Raw genomic sequence first — 12404 nt, forward strand, 5'->3', positions numbered from 1 at the left:
ATAAGATGAACTTAATTATTCTGAACATAGTCAAAAGGATTTTTGCAAATTATGTCGTAGCTCACGCTATAGTTCTACTGTTTGGATATGTTCCTAGAGAAAAATTAGTTGAAAGTTGATAGTAGCAATTATGCGGACTAGGTCCGTAAACTGAGGATTGTCCACATTGCTTCATAGAAGGCTTATGTCCTTAATGCACCGCTCAGTGTGCTGAACCTCGAATGTTGTCTGTGGATGTTGCGAACATCTGACATACACATTTTGATAACTACATGATAGTTTAGTTAAACGGTTTAGAGTTGAGGCACCAAAGACGTTTTTGAAACGTCGCGAAACATATGAGATGTTTTGAGGGCTGAAATTGGAATTTCAGGCTCGTGCCCACGTCAAGAGGTATAAGACCTCCGACGATTTTCTTAACCAGCAAACTAAGGAGAAAAGCTCAATTGTTGAGCTTGTGCTCGGATTGTCTGAGTACAACAATCATTTGAATCAAGTGGGAGTTGATCTTCCAGATAAGATAGTGATGTTTCTCCGAAGTCATTACCACCAAGCTGCTAGAGCTTCGTGATGAACTATAATATATCAGGGACATATATGATGATCCTTGAGATGTTCGTGATGTTTGACACCACAAAAGTAGAAATCAAGAAGGAGCATCAATTGTTGATGGTTAGTGAAACCACTAGTTTCAAGAAGGGCAAGGGCAAGAAGGGATACTTCATGAAACGGCAATTCAGCTGCTGCTCTAGTGAAGAAACCCAAGGTTGAACCCAAACCCGAGACTAAGTGCTTCTGTAATAAAGGGAACAGCCACTGGAGCAGAATTACCCTAGATACTTGGTAGATTAGAAGGCTGGCAAGGTCGATAGAAGTATATTGGATATACATTGTGTTGATGTGTACTTTACTAGTACTCCTAGTAGCACCAGGGTATTAGATACCGGTTCGGTTGCTAAGTGTTAGTAACTCGAAATAAAAGCTACGGAATAAACGGAGACTAGCTAAAGGTGAGCTGACGATATGTGTTGGAAGTGTTTCCAATGTTGATATGATCAAGCGTCGCACGCTCCCTCTACCATCGAGATTGGTGTTTGCGTTGAGCATAGACATGATTGGATTATGTCTATCGCAATACGGTTATTCATTTAAGGAGAATAATGGTTACTCTGTTTATTTGAATAATACCTTCAATGGTCTTGCACCTAAAATGAATGGTTTATTGAATCTCGATCGTAGTGATACACATGTTCATGCCAAAAGATAGTAATGATAGTACCACCTACTTGTGGCACTGCCACGTAAGTCATATCGGTATAAAACGCATGAAGAAGCTCCATGTTGATGGATCTTTGGGCTCACTCGTTTTTGAAAAGTTTGGGACATGCGAACCATGTCTATTGGTATATATGCATGAAGAAACTCCATGCAAATGGACCGTTTTGTACTCGCTTGATTTTGAATCACTTGAGACATGCAAATCATACCACATGGGCAGGATGACTGAAAGCCTCGTTTTTCAGTAAAATGGAACAAGAAAGCAACTTGTTGGAAGTAATACATTTTTGATGTGTGCAATCCAATGAGTGCTGAGGCATGTAGTGGATATCGTTATGTTTTACTTCACAGATGATTTGAGTAGATGTTGAGTATATTTACTTGATGAATCACTAGTCTGAATTATTGAAAGGTTCAAGTAATTTCAGTGTGAAGTTGAAAGATCGTCGTGACAAGAGGATAAAAGATCTATGATATGATCATAGAGATGAATATCTGAATTACGAGTTTGGCACAGAATTAAGACATTGTGGAAATTGTTTCACAACTGATACAGCCTGGAACACCATAGTGTGATGGTGTGTCCGAACATCATAACTGCACCCTATTGGATATGATGCATACCATGATGTCTCTTATCAAATTGCCACAATAGTTTATGGGTTAGGCATTAGAGACAACCACATTCACTTTAAATAGGGCACCACGTAATTCCGATGATATGACACCGTATGAACTATGGTTTAGAGAAACCTAAGCTGTCATTTCTTGAAAGTTTGGGGCTGCGACGCTTATGTGAAAAAGGTTTCAGGTAGATAAGCTCGAACCCAAAGCGGATAAATGCATCTTCATAGGACAACCCAAAACAGTTGGGTATACCTCCTGTCTCAGATCCGAAAGCAATAAATGATTGTTTCTAGAATCGGGTCCTTTCTCGAGGAAAAGTTTCTCTCGAAAGAATTGAGTGGGAGGATGGTGGAGACTTGATGAGGTTATTGAACCGTCTCTTCAACTAGTGTGTGGCAGGGCACAGGAAGTTGTTCCTGTGGCACCTACACCAATTGAAGTGGAAGCTTATGATAGTGATCATGAAACTTCGGATCAAGTCACTCCCAAACCTCGTAGGATGACAAGGATGCGTACTACTTCAGAGTGGTACGTAATCCTGTCTTGGAAGTCATGTTGCTAGACAACAATGAACCTACGAGCTATGGAGAAGCGATGGTGGGCCTGGATTCCGATAAATGGCTTGAGGCCATATAATCCGAGAGAGGATCCATGTATGAAAACAAAGTGTAGACTTTGACAGAACAGCTCGATGGTCATAAGGCTGTTGAGTGCAGATGGATTTTAGAAGGAAGACGGACAATGATGGTAAATGTCACCATTAAGAAAGCTCGACTTGTCGTTAAGATGTTTTCTGACAAGTTCAAGGAGTTGACTACGGTGAGATTTTCTCACTCGTAGCGATGCTAAGAGTCTGTTAGAATTATATTAGCGATTACTGCATTATTTATGAAATCTTGCAGATAGGATGTCAAAACATTGTTTCCTCGACGATTTTCTTGAGGAAAGGTTGTATGTGATACAACCGGAAGGTTTTGTCAATCCCGAAAGATGCTAATAAGTATGCAAAGCTCCAGCAATCCTTCTGAGGACTGGAGTAAGCATCTCGGAGTTGGAATGTATGCTTTGATGAGATGATCAAAGATTTTGGGTTTATACAAAGTTTGTGAGAAACTTGTATTTCCAAAGAAGTGAGTGGGAGCACTATAGAATTTCTGATAAGTATATGTTTTTACATATTGTTGATCAGAAATGATGTAGAATTTCTGGAAAGCATATAGGGTTATTTGGAAAGTGTTTTCAATGGAAAAACTGGATTAAGCTACTTGAGCATTGAGCATCAATATCTATAAGGATAGATCAAAACGCTTGATAGTACTTTCAAATGAGCACATGCCTTGACGTGATCTTGAAGGTGTTCAAGATGGATCAGTCAAAGAAGGAGTTCTTGCCTGAGTTGTAAGGTATGAAGTTAAGACTTAAAGCTCGACCACGGCAGAATAGAGAGAAAAGACGAAGGTCGTCTCCTATGCTTAAGACGTAGGCTCTACAGTATGCTATGCTGTGTACCGCACCTGAAGTGTGCCTTGCCATGAGTCAGTCAAGGGGTACAAGAGTGATCCATGAATGGATCACAGGACGGCGGTCAAAGTTATCCTTAGTAACTAGTGGACTAAGGAAGTTTCTCGGTTATGGAGGTGGTAAAAAGAGTTCGTCGTAAAGGGTTACGTCGATGCAAGCTTAACACCTATCCGGATAGCTCTGAGTAGAGATACCGGATGCATATAATGGAGCAACAATTTAGAATAGCTCCAAGTAGAACAGTTATTTGGAATAGCTCCAAATAGAGCGTGATAGCTGCATCTAGGAGATGTCATAGAGATTTGTAAAGCACACACGGATCTGAAAGGTTCGGACCCGTTGACTAAAACCTCTCTCACAAGCAACATGATCAAACCTAAAACTCATTGAGTGTTAATCACATAGTGATGTGAGCTAGACTACTGACTCTAGTAAACTCTTGGGTGTTAGTCACATGGCGATGTGACCTGTGAATGTTAATCACATGGCGATGTGAACTAGATTATTGACTCTAGTGCAAGTGGGAGACTGTTGGAAATATGCCCTAGAGGCAATAATAAATTAGTTATTATTATATTTCATTGTTCATGATAATTGTCTTTATTCATGCTATAACTGTATTATCCGGAAATCGTAATACACGTGTGAATACATAAACCATAATATGTCCCTAGTAAGCCTCTAGTTGACTAGCTCGTTGATCAATAGATGGTTACGGTTTCCTAACCATGGACATTGGATGTCGTTGATAACGGGATCACATCATTAGGAGAATGATGTGATGGACAAGACCCAATCCTAAGCCTAGCACAAAGATCGTACAGTTCGTATGCTAAAGCTTTTCTAATGTCAAGTATCATTTCCTTAGACCATGAGATTGTGCAACTCCCGGATACCGTAGGAGTGCTTTGGGTGTATCAAACGTCACAACGTAACTGGGTGACTATAAAGGTGCATTACAGGTATCTCCGAAAGTGTCTGTTGGGTTGGCACGAATCGAGACTGGGATTTGTCACTCCGTGTAAGCGGAGAGGTATCTCTGGGCCCACTCGGTAGGACATCATCATATGCGCAATGTGACCAAGGAGTTGATCACGGGATGATGTGTTACGGAACGAGTAAAGAGACTTGCCGGTAACGAGATTGAACAAGGTATTGGATACCGACGATCGAATCTCGGGCAAGTAACATACCGATAGAGAAAGGGAATTGAATACGGGATTGATTAAGTCCTTGACATCGTGGTTCATCCGATGAGATCATCGTGGAACATGTGGGAGCCATCATGGGTATCCAGATCCCGATGTTGGTTATTGACCGGAGAACGTCTCGGTCATGTCTGCATGTCTCCCGAACCCGTAGGGTCTACACACTTAAGGTTCGGTGACGCTAGGGTTGTAGAGATATTAGTATGCGGTAACCCGAATGTTGTTTGGAGTCCCGGATGAGATCCCGGACGTCACGAGGAGTTCCGGAATGGTCCGGAGGTAAAGAATTATATATAGGAAGTGCTATTTCGGCCATCGGGACAAGTTTCGGGGTCATCGGTATTGTACCGGGACCACCAGAAGGGTCCCGGGGGTCCACCGGGTGGGGCCACCTGCCTCGGGGGGCCACATGGGCTGTAGGGGGGTGTGCCTTGGCCTATATGGGCCAAGGGCACCAGCCCCAAGAGGCCCATGCGCCAAGAGAAGAGAAAAAGGGGAGAGTCCTAAAGGGGGAAGGCACCTCCGAGGTGCCTTGGGGAGGATGGACTCCTCCCCACCCTTGGCCGCACCCTTCCTTGGAGGAAGGGGCAAGGGCTGCGCCTCCCCCTCTCCCTTGGCCCTATATATAGTGGGGAAAAAGGAGGAGCAAACCAATCTAAGGCCTGGCGCCTCCCTTCCCCTCCCGTGACACATCTTCCTCCTCCCGCAGCACTTAGCGAAGCCCTGTTGGAATCCCGCTACTTCCACCACGTCGTCGTGCTGCTGGATCTTCATCAACCTCTCCCTCCTCCTTGCTGGATCAAGGCATGGGAGACGTCTCCGTTCCGTACGTGTGTTGAACGCGGAGGTGCCGTCCGTTCGGCACTAGGATCATCGGTGATTTGAATCACGACGAGTACGACTCCATCAACCCCGTTCTCTTGAACGCTTCCGCGCGCGATCTACAAGGGTATGTAGATCCACTCCTCCCTCGTTGCTAGATGACTCCATAGATAGATCTTGGTGACACGTAGGAAAATTTTGAATTTATGCTACGTTCCCCAACAAGGAGGCTCCCAGGCAGGAGGCCTTGCCTTTTCGATCATTGTTGCTTTTGTGCTAGCCTTTTTAAGGCAATCTTGTTTAACTCATGTCTGTACTCAGATATTGTTGCTTCCGCTGACTCTTGTGTTTTCGAGCTTATGTATTCGAGCCCTCGAGGCCCTGACTTGTAATATAAAGCTTGTATTATTTTAATTTGTGTCTAGAGTTGTGCTGTGATATCTTCCCGTGAGTTCTTGATCTTGATCGTACACATTTGCGTGTATGATTAGTGTACGATTGAATCGAGGGCGTCACAAAGCGCACTGCCATCACGCGGCATTAGTTCAACAGGCTCAAAACTTTGAACATTGGTGCACGTGTAAACTATAGCCATGTTTATTGTTGTTCCACTTTGCAATCCACGATTCGTCCTTGTTTGTTGCAGCATTCAGCTTTGGGCTGCTTTAATTGTGGATGGGTACCACAGTGTCAATAGTTCTTCAACAATTACATCACCTTCTATCGGAGAATAAAGGTCACTAGGGGAAGAAATAAATGGCTACAACAATTGTCATGTGAAGTTTGGAGAAGGAAAGAGGTCTGGCCACACACCATGTCCGTTTGCTGATCTTCCGCATTGGTACAACCCTCTAAATAAATGAACACGGGTCTCCAGGATGAAGGGTCATGCCACAAACCACTAGCTCACTGTAGAAGTTGTGATAAAACAGTAGGGCACGGCCAATTAAAGGGAAAAGTGCCGGTTATTCCACTGATTTTCCGGGTTTTTTCAATGCATTTTCACCGGATTTCTCTGTTTTTACTCGGTTTTTTTATTTCACTTATTTTTCCTTCGTTTTCTTTGTTTGTTTCTAAATTCCATCGGTCTTTTTTCTTTACTTCTTCAGTTTTGTTTGGTTCTTTCTCAATTTTTATTTTTTATCGATTTTTGTGTTTTTCTCAGGTTTCACTGTTTTTTCATACATAATTTTTGTATATATCTGCATTTTTCCAATACATATTTCATCATTTTTAAATACAAGATTAACATTTTTTTAATACATAGTCAATATTTTTCTGTACACATTTCATATTTTCAAATGCTTGATTAACATTTCTAAATACAAGATTAATTTATTTTAATATATCATCACCATTATTTCAATACACATTTAACATATTTCATATGCTTGATAAACATTTTTGGAATACAATTTTAACATTTTATCAATACATGTTCAACATTTTTTCTATACACGTTTAATATTTTTCAAATGCTTGATTAACATTATTGAAATACTTGTTTCAGATTTTTCCTCAAATGCTTGGATTAATGTTTTAAAATACAAGTTTAATATTTTTTTAATACGTGGTCAACATAATTTCTACACACACTTAACATTTTTCAAATATTTGATCAACATTTTTGAAATACTTGCTTAATTTTTTTAATTGCTTGGATTAAACTTTATAAGAACATGTCCAACTTTTTTCATACACATTATACATTTTTTGTATACATGAGAAACATTTTTTACACATTTCACATATTTCTAATGCTTGGTTAACAATTTTTTAAAATGTTTATTCTAAAATGTTCTTCTAATATATTTATTTAGAATATTTGGATGCATAAATGAAAGTAAAAAATGAAAACAACAGCGTGAAAACAAACGAGGTTGTGCCCTCCCGCTTGTTTGGGGCTCGCATAAAAAAAACACTTCAAACAATTAGAGAAGAAAAAAGGATGTAGCGTCCGGCTTGACGTACCGCTTGTACACGTTCCGGCATATGTGATATAGAAAACCCTATTTGGCATCCACAACTTTTTTTTCTCTTTCTTTTTAGTCTTCAAAACATGTGCGCCACGGGAGATTCGAACTCCAACCCAAGGTTTGTTCTTTTTTTTTAAACCGGGTTTCGATTTGTCTTATTCTGGGAATCTTTTGTTTTCCTTTTAATTCTTTTATTGAATGCATGAACTTTTTTAAAAATTTAAAATATCTAATTCGTGAAATAATTCTCAAATTTTCTAAATCTTTTTCAATTTCTCAAGCTTTTTTGCAAATTTTTTTTAGTGAACTTCTCTTTAAAATATTTGGTTTTTTAAAATCCATGAACATTTACAAAAAATTGACGCACTCTTTTCAATTCATTAATTTATTTTTCACATTTTTGAACTTTACTATTTCGTTGAAACCTGTTCAAACATTTGAAATATTATTTTGAATACCAAAAATTGTTCTTGTCTTCAACTATTTTTTATAGCTTAAAAACAAATTCTAGAATTTCAAAAAATGTTCGTGTTTTCAGAAAAATTATTCTCAAGTTTAAGAAATGTTTGCATTTAAAAAATGATAAATTTTTAAAAGTACATGGTTTGCAATTTGTGTTCAAATTTTTTTATAAATTATTGGAATTTGTAAATAATTTTGAAAAAAGTGTTCAAGTTCATAAAATTTACCTACACAATTTGAAATTGTAAAATTGTTTAAAAATTTCAATAAATGATTAGGACACAAGAAATGTTCATGTTGATTGATAATGACAGAAATTGCAAATACTAGAAAAAATAAATTAAGAAAAGCTACATATCTGTGTGGCCTAGTCTCGCACGCTCCTCTCAACTGATGTTTTTTTTAGTACTATGGATAAATGACCTAACTTTTGCAAACAGGTGGACATGTCCATGGTATGCATTCATGCCAGGTTTGAACAGGAGAGGGTGAAAACCTCCTACTCTTACAACAAGTACTCGATGAGGATTAAACAACCTGTGCTTTTCTTTCCTTATCTTAAAATTATTAAAAGTCATCTCACCAAAATACAGAAGTCAGGTATACAGCCAGAAGAAAAGAAAAGAAAAACATCCACTGTTATTCCGGCGGTACAACCGTATAAGCAACCTTTGTGTTGTGCACTATAACCCAAAACACATTGTTTTGAGCGAAACATGAATTTGGGAGTATTGTAGGGGCGAAGGTTAGGCCAACAAGCACATCCAAAGACACGAAGAGAGTTATGGTTTGGTCGAGTGTGAAGGAGTCATTGCATGGGTGTTTCATTGTTGATGACATGACTAGTAGCATATTGATGAGATGAACTGCACTAAGAAATGCCTCATCCCAAAATTTGAGAGGCATGGAGGTATCTTCTAGGAAAGCAAGTCCTACCTCAATTATATGGCTATGTTTGCACTCGGCAGACCCATTTTGTTTGTGGGCGTGAGGGCATGAAACATGATGCAAAACATCCAACTTTTGGAAAAACGAATTTAACTTCTCGTATTCACCACCCCAATCAGATTGGACAGCAAGGAATTTAGTGTCAAATTGGCATTCAACAAGTGCTTGAAAATTATGAAAAACTTGAAAAACGTCATAACGTTTTTTAAGAAGATAGATCCAAGTGAATTTATTGTAGTCATCTATGAAACTAACATAGTAAGTATGTCTACCAACGGAAGAAGGATCTGGACCCCATACATCAAGAAAAACAAGTTCCAATCGTTTGGTAGAAATCCTAGTGGAAACAAGATATTGTAATTGATGAGCTTTCGCTTTCTGACAAGAATCACAAATAGTTTCAAGACTACGCTCACCAACACATGGGAGCTGATCATTTCTAAGCACTTGTTGAACAATAACAAAAGAAGGATGTCCTAATCGTGCATTCCACCGTTTCGATGAAATTTTGATGACACCACACACTTGTTTATTGAAGCTTCTAAACTGAGGAATCAAAGGGTAGAGCCCATGCACACATCTGCCACGGTAGAGAATTTTCCTTGTGGCCTGATCACGAATCAAAAAGAAGTAGGGGTGAAACTCAAGAAAAACTTTGTTATCTATGGCAATACGATGAACAGAAACAAGATTTTTGTCAGTTTGTGGGACATGTAAGATATTTCTAAGATGAATATTGCAATGAGGGGTATTGACAATTGCATGACCAACATGGTCTATCTTAATACCTTCACCGTTTGTGTTGTGGACTTGATCATGGCCACGGTATTTCTCGTGCATGATCACCTTTTCAAGCTCATTAGTGATGTGATTTGTGGCTCCAGAGTCAGCGTACCAATTGGCATCAACTCCATAAGATGTATCTGCATCTGCTGCAACTTTCCTGCGTTGGGAATTGTTCTCGGCATAGCACCAATCACAATCCTTTGCAATGTGGTTATATTTTTTGCAAATTTGACATTTATTTCCATACTCATCATAACCTTGAAATGGACGACCCCTATTTTTGTTGTAGGAGGGGCGTCGGTTATTCCCGGAGTAGTAGTAGTAGTTGTTGTTGTGGTAGTGGCCGCCGCCACGGACCAACGCCGCCGCCACCGGAGTTGTAATTGCTGTTGTTGCCGGTGTTGTAGTTGTTACCGTTGTTGTTACCACCATAGTCGCTGTCGCGACCACCACCATTGCAGTAGCCCTTGGGATACCCGCTATGGCCTCGAGCAGCGAGATTGGCATAGGATTCGAAGCCACCTGCCCCCGTTCCTTAACATCTCGACTCGTTGGTCAAAATTCGAGACCATGCCGAAGAGATCATCCATGGTCAGGGGCTCCACACAGACATCCAGCGCCGAGATGAGGGGCTGATAATCCATATCAAGTCCCCCGATGATGAAGGAGAGAAGCTCCTCGTCCTTGATGGGTTTGCCAGCTGCAATGAGCTCACAAGAGAGGGCTCACATATGACCGAAGTAAGTACTTGCACACTCTGTGAGCCTTTTGGCATTTGAGAGGGCGATGCGGCAATTGTTGGTGCGGGAGCGGGATTGGGCGGCAAAAATGTTAGCAAGTGCTGACTAGATCGTGTGGGAGTTTTCTAGGGATGCAACCTGAACGAGAACTTCCTTGGAGAGGTTCCAAAGGAGATAGGCCATGATATGCTGGTCCTGGACGAGCCACGAGTTGTAGGTGGGGTTGGAAACAATCTCTTCTTTCCCATCGGAGTTCTTGGTCACGATGGTCTTGGTAGGTTCGGGTGTAGATTGATCGATGTACCCATATAGCTCAGCCCCCATGATTTGAGAGCGAGCTTGGGCTTTCTAGAGGACATAGTTGGTTCGGCTGAGAGGCTCGGATGTGGTGTAATTGAGGCCAAGGGAAGAGACTTGGGTGGAGGAGGACATGGCAGCTCAAGGTGAAAGATGAAGGTTGCAGTGGTGAGGGGTCTGCTAGATGTGATGGAAGAAGGAGGCTTTGTATACCATGTCAAGATGGGTAAAGCGTCTCAACTCTCCTGGTGGAGAGCCCACATGTTATATATTCATAGGATGGGGCTTATCCCATAAATGCATACATTTGATTGTTACAATTGTGCATAGTACGTTGAGAGAAAGAGAGATACATGGAGATATTAAAGGAGAGTTAAAGAAGAGAGTTACACTAATAAATACAAGCATCAAGTTCAAATAACCTAATCGTGTACGTTTAATCTTGATGTTTAACAATGATCTGTATATATGCCTGATATTGCTACAAGGTTGATGTCTTGTGTTGTTTGAAATGTTGTCGGGTATTTGGAATGAAGGTTGTCAATTTGTTTATCTGTTTTTTGTTTGAACCAAGCTTGACGAGACTGTTTGAAATGTTGTCCTTTGCTCCTGTCCCCCCTCCCCCTAAACAAAAAAAAAACGGGTTTTGTTTACATGGGCCTAATCAACTTGCTTATTACTGATCCACTTTGTCAACCATTAATAATCATGATTAGATCTTAGTGGGCTCCGTTTGTTAGCCCATTTATGTATGTGCTGTGATGTAGTGACCATTATTCATTGCTAAGCATGGACCTTAAAGAGATACGTCAAGGATGACGCAAAAACCATTATAATCTAAACAAATAGCTTATCTCTCATTTAGACTCATAAAGCTTTTAAGTAAACTCGATTTATATGATCTAGGTCGGGTTAAGTGGTAGCAGTGTGCTCATGGATCCCCTCTTCTCCTCCACTTAAGCCACTAATCTCATTACATGGCATTAACTGTCATGAACTCATGATAATGTACTTCCATCCATAGGATAATCTTATTCTTTGCCAGTGTGTGTACAGTGTCACATACATGCTTAAACATGGCACAACCTTAATTTTCTATCTGTCGCAGAGACAAAGTGTACTTGTTAGCAGTAGTAATAACCAAGGAAATCAACATCATCTCTAAATCCTCAGGAACTCCTTGAATTTCTTTAATGTGCATGCTTAGCAGGCTGGCCCATTTTTTTTTTCCAGCTCCCCTCTTCTTCTACTTAATCCTGCAAAGATATACTGACACAACTTGCAGTGGATTTAACTAATTAAATAACCTATGCATGATGGGTGAGCTGTGCTTGTGTATACAATTAGGCCATCTTGCCTGTCTGATCTGTGGATTAATCTCTGGACCAAAGCATTGACTTGCATCCCATCATTGCCAGTACATCAACAAATCAGAAGCCCCCTCCCCTTTCCTGCTGCATGTTCTTGGCTCACTTATTTAATCAGCAGCATATTTTGCACATCCCCATTCTTTAATCATTCGCCGAAAACATTTTCAAATTTAAATATTTTAAAAAACCATCCTATTAATCTAGAAGATGTGATAAGGGCAGGAAAGTCCTCCTCTTGCAAGTCAGGGAGCTGTTCTCAGTTCTCACTGGGGACAGAAGATTCCTCCCATCCTTCCCTTTGAGAAGAAATGCGCATTAGTTTAACCGGTGGTGCATAATGTATTGTGCAAGATGCTGAGTTTGTATGGA

Source organism: Triticum urartu, chromosome 6A (genome assembly GCF_056163025.1).
Source record: "Triticum urartu cultivar PI428250 chromosome 6A, HENAU_Tu73, whole genome shotgun sequence".
NCBI lineage: Eukaryota > Viridiplantae > Streptophyta > Magnoliopsida > Poales > Poaceae > Triticum > Triticum urartu.